Source organism: Sapajus apella, unplaced genomic scaffold (genome assembly GCF_009761245.1).
Source record: "Sapajus apella isolate SASKATOON/1434 unplaced genomic scaffold, GSC_monkey_1.0 scaffold8, whole genome shotgun sequence".
NCBI lineage: Eukaryota > Metazoa > Chordata > Mammalia > Primates > Cebidae > Sapajus > Sapajus apella.
Genome location: NW_022436948.1, coordinates 41,619,055 through 41,630,544, shown reverse-complemented (window position 1 = coordinate 41,630,544; position 11,490 = coordinate 41,619,055). Strand labels below are relative to the sequence as shown.

The following is an 11,490-nucleotide window of genomic DNA, read 5'->3' as shown; positions in this document are numbered from 1 at the left end:
CACACACACACACACACACACACACACACACACACACACACACACACTATTGTTAGAATGACAACTTTACACATTTCAGTGTAACATACTTGCTAATCAGGTGACCTTAGCACTATCTTTAACTTTGTACTAATTTATAACAAAATATTCTGGCTCTTAGCTCATGGTGGCACCTCGGAAAAGTATCTTGGCCACATTGGGCAGGAGACACCTGCAAAATGACAAAGGCCTCTTGCTCCAAGATTTGCTAGCTTTGGAAACGTAGGTCATGGCCCTTTTACATGTGTCATTCAGGTTTTTGATTTACACTTTCCTTTTCCTTTTTGTCTCTTAACTATATCAAGGGTTCAGTTTCTGCTCTTAGAGGGAAGGCATGAGGAAGTGGAGCAATCTGATATATTTTTCATTTTATTTTGGATTTGCTATTACAAACACACAAAGAGTAGGTGGCGTTCAAACAGAACCAGAGTGCAGGGCTTTAAATGTTTCCTTAATTTATTCAGATCCTGCTATTGATCAGCCTTTGCTGTACAAGTTCCTTTCCTTGCTGGCCTGATTCTCTCCCAGGTCACAGTTTATTGAACTTATATATTTAAAATAAATATATTTATTTTTACTTTTAATGGAAAACTTTTAATTTATATTTTTATATCTGATACCCAAACAATTTATTCTAAAAGAACAGCTGGGGCTGATTTAAACTCTTTATTTAAAAGACAATGTGAATGAATATTGCTTGCTTTGCCCAATGTTTGCGTTGAAGTCCACAGACAGGCTTTGCTTTTTTTTTTTTTTTTTTTTTTTTTTTTCAGGCTGGAGTACAGTGGTGCTGTGCTTTCTCAGCTCACTGCAACTTCCCCCTCTCAGGTTCAAGCAATTCTTGTGCCTTAGCCTCCTTAGTAGATGGGAGTAGAGGTGTGTGCCATCATGCTTGGCTAATTTTAGTAGAGGCAAGGTTTTGCCATACTGGCCAGGCTGGTCTCTAACTCCTGGCTTCAAGTGATCCACCCACCTCCGCCTACCAAAGTGCTGGGGCTAGAGGTGTGCGCCATCACACCTGGCCAACAGTTAGCTTTTTAGCCCAGAATTTATTCACTATTCATGAAACATTTAGCCTTCTCATTAGGGAATTTCCCTTATCTGCGAATAGGTAGCTTATTAGACTGATTAGTTTAGATCTGATAATGAAATTATCACAGATTCAAGACTCTTATCTATTTTCTAGCTAGCCATATTGTAAGTGATGTCATCCAACACTGAAAGAATCAGGAAGAGAATGAAGATGGTTGAGAATTTTATATTATTATTTATAAAATTTTGTCATTTTATAATATATGTAAAGCAACTAACAAAGTGTCTGTTCCTTAACAGAGTGTTCAATAAATGTTATGCTCATCTCTTCCTTTCAGTTCCCTATAATTGATGCTTTTACTGTTGATGTAACAAATTTGTTAAATGAAGTTATAAGGGAAAGCTGACTGTTAACTACAAAGTAAGATTCAAAATTAGCAATTAATACTAAATCAGATAAAAAGAAATTTGAAAAATTCTCTTATTCTATGATAAGCAAGTTATATCAAGTTGCTCTGGCTTTAAAAATAAAAGAATAATAAACCAACGTTTTATACATTTAATTAAAAAAATTCAAATTCAGGTGAAATTTCAAACCAGAAAAATTATTATAGAATTTAAGAAAAGATGAATGAATACTTTCTCATAAATTCTTTAAATCCTTTATTGTAGTTTCAAACTCTTTATGTTCAACACTAGTAAAAATAATGTAGTAGTGCCTGTCATATCAATTGCAATAAATAAAAATAGTAAACCCAAAGTATAATTTGAAATCATAATTTTATGTAAAACTGAATAGATTATAAAGCTGAAGATAAAGAGTATTAACTCACATGAACTTGTGCATCCATAAACAATACACATTCACTCTAGAGAGCAATTATCTTCTTTAGATATTATCTTGGCAAATGTGCAATGTAGGAATTCAACAGAAGCTGACTGATCTCAATTGAATCCCCCCATGTACATGCTATCTTCCCAGAGACACGGTCTTTCTTCTCGTGAGACTCTTTTTTCCTGCCTTCTGTAGCTGGTAAAGTTCTTACCTGAACATCTTGGTCAAATGTGAACTCTGCATGAACAATTGGGAGTCTTCCAGAAAGACTTGGTCACTCCATCTTCTGTGACCCTTCTACTGCTTTATCATCCTGCCTAATCTGGGATGTCCAGAGGAATAACCACCTGTCCCCTTCACCACTGCATTCCCCCAGTTTAAAATATGTCTTATTTTCCACCTCTGCTGTTTACAACACTTTGTTGCTTGCAAATGAGCACGTTGCTCTGTCAAGTGAGAATATGATTTATTATTTTGTGAACTTAACATAGTAGGTTTTACTAAAGATTTCTGATAATTTGGAGCATTTTAAATATACAGTTCATTTTCAGTGGATAATGAGTTAAATCTAGTTTTTTATAATATATGTAAATGTGAATGAGCCAACATAAACCTAATAGTTTATTTTCTTAAATCATATTGCTTTCTAATGTCCTTTTCTTTTCTTATGCTACTATTTAATAATGTTGTTACATTAATACATTTTACAAACTTCACAATGATAGTAAATGCAAGATTCACTGGGCATCAACTTTTTTAGAGTATCTATAAAATTATGAAAATATGTCATAGGATGTTGTATGGATTATGTATTTTAGAGTTTGGAAAATGTCATAAAGATTTTCATTTGACTCCATAAACAATACACAGTTTATATCAACTGCTTTAATATTATGTCATAGGTACTTTACCAACTTAAAATTACAAAATAATTTTAGTCTACACACATGGACATTACTCCTTGGTAGAATGAGGCTAAGTAAAATGTTGAAACATAAAAAATTATATGGGTAAGACTCATATACTGATTAAAATATCTGATACATTTATCTTCTCGGAGTATACATCTATGTATGATTTTACTCCATGATGTCCTAGTAAAATGAAAACAACACATCAAACCTAAAGTGGCTATGTTTGAAATTTAGAGCCGGGGGGGACGTTGGTAAGTAATTTCAAGTGTTTAATTCAAGCCAAATGAAAATAAAATTTTAACAGGCATACAAGACTTATGATTTGCTGCATTATGTTTGTGATAGCTTGAAGTTCCACATTCTAGGAGGCCTGATCACAGATGGCTAGTCTGGTGCACATTTTTTCACAAATGGTAATGTAGTCTGTATTGTACTATGCAATGTGCAGTCCAATATGGATAGGACAAAATAGAAAGTACCTGAGAGAAGCGTTTGGTCACCACTCCCATTCTTTGCACATGATGGGAAGCTTGTAGAGCAAGGTTTCTCTAGAAGGGCACTGCTGACCTTCTACCCCAGATATTCTCTGCCGTGATGCTGTCCTGTGCATTACAGGATATCTAGCGGCACTTCTGCTCATTGTCATCTAGATTACATTAGCCTCTCCCCAACTGTGACAGCCAAAATTGCCTCTAGACAATACAAAATATCTTCTGGGAAACAAAATCATTCCTGTTTGAGAAGTACTGCTTTAAATGGTGTGCAATCATCAAGGGAAAGTAATCCACATGAGGTCTACAAATTATCTGGGATTTTATACAGGCTAAATGAAATCAACTTTCTAGGGATATTTTATACCCCGTCATAGGGTATACCTTTACCAAGAGAAAAGTAAAGGTCAAGTTCACCAGAGCCAATCTTCTAATGCTTGGGTTTTGATGATGTAATAATATCCTTTCAGTATTTTTACCTCCATTTTTTAATGTTTTATTTTCTTTTCTCCTTTCTTCTCTTTTCCTATCTTGCTTCCTTTCCTTTTTCTTTTTTAGGATAACTTCCTGAAATTTAAGTTTTGCTAGTAAAACCTAAATTAACTTTATAAGTTAAGCATCAATTGTTTTATTAAATGGAGATATCAGTAACGAAGCATTTTAGTAAGATAAAGTGCTTGCTCCAAGAGCAAACACTGTCTACAGCTACAAAAACATAAATGTTATTGGCATAGAGAGACACTGAATAAAAGTCCTTGAGGGCCCGATTTGGTTCTGAAATATGGTTAAAAGAAGAAGCTGTGACAATATATTTTAATTGACTCACACTTTACAATAAGACTTGCTGCATTTAAGCTGAGGATCTGCAGTTCAAAAAGTATCAAACTAAAATAAATTGAACATACAGGAGTTTGACTAAGTTTCCTACAAGTAATTCATCACAGAGCTTATGCATATTTCTGTTTTTGATTGTGATCACAAAAAAATCCCCTTCCCTTCTCACCTCCCACCTCAACAAATTCAAGCTCATATTGCGTGAGTTTTTTTTTTTTTTTTCTGGTTTAGAAATTGCTTTCCCAGCTTATAGATGTGAAGGACATTTTTAAAATGCAGATAATTTAGAAGGATGTGCCACACACATCATTCAATGCACTATGAAAACATTTGGATTTAATAAGACAAAGTGCTGTCATCATTTATCAGCCATCTTTTCCACCACAGTTAAACTTTTCTAATGCAAATTTATTGATGAGATAAAACTTTGAAGTTGGTTGGTAATTTAAATTTTGGTTGGTAAAATGCTACCAGGCATTCAGAACATTACACGAGCACACCTAGTTACTATAAAGATTATTTATGAAGATGTGTTTTTTAACCATATTTAAACCTTTAAAATGATGCATTTACTTTAACTGGTCTCTGTATCCAAATATAAGCCCCCAAGATATATTTATTTCAGAAGAGTTTCCAATTGCTTGGAGCAAGCCCAGAATCACAGCATACGGAGCGTATCTAAAACCTCAATTGCAGAAAGACTTCCAATTCGAACTCAACAGAATCAGAAGTTAATGTTGCTCCTTACATCTGCAATGCCAGCCCTAGAGCCAGTTCTCCAAGAGCGGACTTCTCATCTATGTATGGTTAAGTAACTGAAGGTGCAGGGGAAGTATGCTCCATTTGAATTCCGAAGTTTAAATAAGAATCTGGAGTCTGGGTTTCTAGGCTCAGCTTTGACTCTCCTATTTAATTTTAGCCAAGTTTCTTCACCTCTTGGCACAGCTGTCTTGTCATTCAAAAATAGAGTCATGGAGTATGTATAATTTGACTTTATTCTCAGTTTTATCTAACAGCTTAACAGCTTTGCTGACGTATGAACCTTAGCTCTTTCAACTTTCTGTCTTAAACTTACATGAATATCAAGGATGCTGACATTTTCAATGTTAATTATTTTGGACTTTAGAAGAAAGACTAACTTTGGACTAAATTTCATATCCACATGGGTGTCACCTCGATTTATGTCTATAGAATTCTACATAAAGTTAAAGGAGATGAATTAAGTGCTACAGGTAAAGATGCTAAGGATTCTCTGGACAGAGGCATTACAAAACTGCTAAACGCAACGCCAGGATTAGCTGAAAGAGTCTAAAACCTTGTCCACTTTGCCTAGAAACAACAGTTAGATGAGGAATCACACAGTAACACTGTTCTTGAAAGATTCCTCAATTCAGTTCCCTAAGCTTAATGAGTTAAGGCAGTTTAATGAGACGTTTGGCTAAAAGCCTGATTTTTTCAGGAGCTTAACTGAAGTCAGCTCATGCTGTATGGGTTAGCTCTGATTCTAAAGGAAGGAGTGTAATTGCTGAAATCTTGGGATATTGAGGTACAATATCACATAGCTGCCAAATGTTTCCCTTATTATATATACAAATCTCTGCCTGCCGATTTAGGAAAGGCTTGCTTGTTATAGTTCTATATTCTGTGTTTGAGCTTTGTCAGGTCATACTTAGAGTGACAAAGGACTTTGGAGAGTTTATCTGAGTAAACCCAAGTCATTGAGTATTTAACCTGCAGGAAAATATTAGCTTCTCAGGTTAAAAGTGGAACTAGAGAGATAAATTATTTGGCTAAAAGATTTAGCATCTATCTATTGTCAGGGACTGAAATTCATTCACTGAAGACAACAAGGTGAAGGGTGATCCAAGAAGGCTCCCAAGGGAAGCATCCAGTCTTATCCCCAGTAGTTCAAATCTAAGAGCCACTGAGAGAATGGTTTCAGCAGATGTTGATTGCCACAAGAGATCAGAGACAGATGATCCTTTTTAGGTAGCAAAACCCCATTCCTTGAACTTTGAGATCTTTCAACATTATGTGAAATGATTAAGCATTTCTTGAAATACAGGAAAATCTCCATATTCCAAGTTATTCTCTGGCTATCCAGGAAATAAAACACAAACTCATAATGCTTATGTTACTTTCAGGCTCTCATAAAACAGTGTAAAAGCTAAATAATATGATGTATGACATCTGTCTTCAACAAAAATAATGCAAAAATTGGGAATAAGGCTATATATATGTCCTAATGGGAGTCTGCATTTTTTAAAGTTCAATGAGGTTTTAAATGTCAAATTTTCTGTTTTTTATAGACTCAAGCTCTAATTTTTAAAATAAGTTATAAAAATTCACTTCAAAGTCTGAAATTATAGCATTCTGAACACAATTTTCTGAAGAAGCGATGGTAAATTAGTAGAAATATAGCAGGGGAGGCTGAAAATTTGCAATTAAAATGATAGAAATACTATCAAATTCATTCTAATAGTTGTTTTCAGATAGGGTCTCACTCTGTTGCCCCAACCTGGAGTGCAAAGGGGTAATCATGGCTCACTGCAGCCCTGAACTCCTGGGCTCGAGTGATCCTCCCACTTGAGCCTCCTGAGTAGCTGGAGCTAGAGGTGTGTATCACAAGAGGAAAAGAGGGCTGGTTACTATTAGCTTGATGTTTAGTCTGAGCCAAAACATTAATCTGATGACTTAAATTGTCTTCCTGTGAGGGGGGCCTCTTGGAATCAGGGCAATCATTAAAATTATTTTACTCAATTGAAAAGCAGTGAAAGCAAAATTAATGTTTCTTTAGCCTCAATATTTACTTCTTCACTGAAACCCATTCTCTGCTCTAGTGTCATTTTACCAGACAATTTCTCTGGCCATCCTATATAAAACTGCATTCCCCATAGACTGGCTGCGTTCCTCATTTTAATTCTCTGCCTTTACTTTTGCACTCTTGTGTTCCACTTCACAATTATAGTTTTAATTTTTTGCCACACAAATCTGGATAGTTGTTTTATTACATGTTTAAATGTTCATGCTACTCATCTTTCTGACATGGATAGGTTGAAAGTACTAGACTTTTTATTAAGTTTCGATGCAACATTAATCACTGAAATCACTGAACCTTTGAGAGTTTTCTAGTGACTGAATAAGTAGCTTTATTTTCTGAAGCTACATGCAGCCATATTCATATTGATCATAAGAGGGGAGGCAATCAATTCATAGTTTACAGTTTTTGGTTGACAGCTTAAATTACTCTTACTGTATGAAGACACAAAATAGATATTTTCTTACTACCTTTTACATTTATGTGTAAATGATATATAACATATATTACTTATCAAATTAATATGTGTCTTTTTGTATCATAGAAATTTTCGATATTCATAGTTTTTTTTTTCTTCTTTTAGTTCTTGAAAATGAACTAAACAGTGGTTCCTGTTTTCTGTTATTTATGTTCTTAGCTGGGGGTTACCTGAAATATTTAACCTCTTAGCTTTTAACCACTTACTTTGCCGTTTTTCCTTTTCTGCCTTATCCTTAAAGTGAAATTAAATAAAACAAAGTTATACTAGAAGATTTCTGGCACCAATGTGGCAGAGTCACAGATCTAAAAGCCAAATAAATTATTATGTAAAATAAAATTTTCTAACAAAATCCTGTTAGCAATTACTAAGTATGCAATTTCAGAATAGAAATGAAAAGAAAATAAATCTAATAATGGAGAATATAATCAAGGACAACTCAATTTGTTTTCTCAAGCTTTCCAAATCAGTTTACCTGGCAATTACACCCCCAAAATGAACTTGAGGACATTGGCAGAATTGAAGTGACTGATTACACAACATCAAGGTAAGATAAAAGTCTATACTTTCAATAACATGATCTTATATAAATCAGAAAATTAAACACTACCATCTTGGAATTTGGGATTCCATGTATTCCAACATATGACTATAGAAATGCTCATGTATATATATATATACACATGCATGCATATATACAAAAATCCTAACCAGTTAAAAATAAAATTTCATAAGAGAAAAGACTGAAAAATCATTCCATGGTGAACAGTTCTACAATAGGGTCATGATTTTGTTAGAAAGAAGTAAAGTAAATTAGTAGACCAGGGCAAAAATACAACAAACATGTCATAATTATACTTTCAAAGTCAAATGATGAGAAACCAAAGGAAAGGAATTCATTTTTCTGCTTGCTTTTGTCAGAAACAAAACTTCTTTGATGATTTAAGTCTGTGGAGCTAAATGCTCTAATCATATCCATCCCAAATGAAGTTCAGGGACTTTCAAGATGATTTGCAAACTTTAGTATGCAGCTGCAGTTCTGCTTTCAAAGCTACTTTTAAAAAATATATTATATCACATAAAACTATGCCACGCCATATTTTAGATTTATATCATTGGATAACTACAGAAATATTTATTTAGTTATTAAGGTGCTTTTTTTAAAAAAAACTAGTAAAGTATCCATAAGAGTGGTTTTCAATATGTCAACCAAGCATCTGTGGGGGGTCCCCAAGAGCATTTTGGGGGTCCACAAGATAGAAACTATTTTCATACTAATACTGAAACTTCATAGCCTTATTTATTCTCAATATCCCATGAGTGTACTGTGGAATTTTACAGAGGTTACAGGATGCATAAAAATATTATATAATGGAAAATATTAACATTTGGAATTTCTGAATAACTCAGTAGTGAGAAATGAGGAGAAATAACTAGAAGTGAGTGTTGGGGAAAAAATTCGATTCCCTACACAGTATCCTTATTTAAAAGAAAAAACAAACATAAAACTGTGTAGTATTATCTTAACTGTTCCTTTCATATCAGGCATACCACTGAGGACATAAAAAAGGAAAACTTGTGAGACACTTAAAACAGGGTAGAACACAGTGTGAGAAAATACCTGAATGTCTCACAAATTAAGTTGTGAGCTTAGGTGCTTCCTCAACTCCTCAAATACTCTTCAAAGTTTAAGAATTTTTAAATACGTAACTAGATTATATAATTTCCATACACTCCTCTATCCCGGCTGTCACTCACAGAGATATTTTAAGGTGAGAGCAGCAGACGTTCGGCTTGGTTACTGACATTGAATCAAATGTCCCTCATGAGTTTCAGTATAACTATGCTCTACCTACAGGCAGTAGCTTTCAGGGGAGCAGCCAGGAAAGGGCCATTGCACTGAGGCAGCAAATGTTCATCTCTGAATTGTAGAAACTCCAGACACTAGATGAACTACGTTAAATGTTATTAATAGGACTTACTTTTTAATGCAGATTAACCAGGATTTGTTTATCATATAGGAATGCCTCAGTACATTGTTTTAAATGGTGAACTTGTTTTTCTGAAATAACAATAGTAAGAGCATACTAAATCAAATAAACAAGACAGATGTCTAAGTTGTGTATACTGCTTTGGGTTAACAAACAAACAGACTTAATATATGCACAAAAATGTAATAGTTATTTTTTCTTTCTCTTTTCTTCTGTTTATTTATTTATTATTTATTTAGAGAAAGAGTCCTGCTCCGTCACCAGGCTTTAGCCTCCCAAGTAGTTGGCACTACAGGTGAGCGCCTCCATGCCTGCCTAATTTATGTATTTATTCTTTGTATTCTTCTTTCTGAAATGGGTTCTACTCTGTAGCCCAGGCTAGACGTCAGTGGCACAATCTTAGCTCACTGCAAACTCCACCTCCCAAGTTCAAACAATTCTCCTGCCTCAGCCTCCTGAGTAGCTAGGATTATAGGCGCATGCCACCTGGCTAAATTTTGTATTTTTAGTAGAGACAGAGTTTTACCATGTTTGCCAGGCTGGTCTTGAACTTCTGACCTCAGGAGATCCGCCTATTTTGGCCTCCCGAAAGTGCTGAGATTACAGGCATGAACCACTGCACCCAGCCTAGTTTATTATATGTAATTAAGTGTTATTATATATAAACTAGGCCAGGTGCACTGGCTCATATAAATATATAATAAATATAAATATTATATATATATAATAAAATAGACTGGGTGTAGTGGATTTTTTTTTTTTCCCTAGAGATGAAGTCTTGCTATGTTACCCAGGCTGGATCTCAAAATTCTGAGCTTAAGAGGTCCTCCCACAGCTTAAAAATGTTTGATCAAAGGCCTCAGTCATAATTTAGCTTTAAATATAATCCCAAAAGAGAAATTCCCAAAACATTTTGTGTAATATCAGTGTTCCTGGAGTAAGTACACATTTCCAAAAAGAAAACTTAGTGCCTCCTTTAGCTGTTTGGTGTATTTGTTTTCTTAAAAAACTAGAAGTCCTATTACTTTATAATCATACCTCATATTTAAGGTAAACTATAAACTTATTGTTCTAAATAAGGCCTATTATGAGAGATTAAATCAATGATTTCTAAATTACTCTAAAAATCACATGCAAATTACAGCTTCTCGGAAGAAAGCCAGGACACCCATGGATATTTTGGGGAAGTTCCAAGAAAATACAGGGATGAATACTCAAGAGCTCTAAACAGCTCTTTATTGGTAGTGAATGAGCCTATTTGTTCAATGTGGTGTCTAAGAATCTTCAGAGACTGAAACACAAAGGCAAACAGCCTGTTGCACTTTTATTTCAGATATGTTAAAGAGCAATTTCCTGCCGGCACTGTTGATCACTCCTGTTATCCCAGCCCTTTGGGAGGCCGAGGCGGATGGATCACGAGGTCAAGAGATCGAGACATTCCTGGCCTATACAGTGAAACCCTGCCTCTACTAAAAATACAAAAATTAGCTGGCAGTGGTGGCACGCACCTGTAGTCCCAGCTACTCGGGAGGCTGAGGCGGAAGGATCACTTGAACCCTGGAGGCAGGAGTTGCAGTGAACCGACACTGTGCCACTATGCTCCAGCCTGGGTGACAGAGCGAGACTCTTGTCTCAGGAAAAAAAAAAAAAAAAAAGAATTTCCATACAACACCTTTCTTCTAACATCAAAGAGGCCCTGACAAAGTGACAATCAGTGAAAATGAAATACTTAGAGTTAACCCACTGTGTTCATAGTATGAATCTACTCTAGAGTTGGATAAATGTTTCCGGTTCCGACCAGAGAAAGTATTCTTTTGAGTACTCTGGCAATCAAGCCTGCTTCTGGGGACAGAGATGCTCTCGAATAATAATTTAATATGGGGCCTGGCACAGTGGCTCACGCCTGTAATCCCAGCACTTTGGGAGGCTGGGATTACCTTCAGGTGGATCACCTGAGGTCAGGAGTTTGAGACCAGCCTGGCCAACAAGGAGAAGCCCCGTCTCTACTAAAAATACAAAAATTAGCCAGGCATGGTGGCACACACCTATAATCCAAAC

General features: G+C 35.2%; 1 protein-coding gene across 2 annotated transcripts in view; it reads right to left on the bottom strand.

Annotated features, from left to right (window-relative positions):
- EPHA3 (EPH receptor A3) overlaps window positions 1-11,490 on the bottom strand; it is a 365,310-nt gene that overhangs the window by 29,213 nt on the left and 324,607 nt on the right. The window lies entirely within an intron of this gene.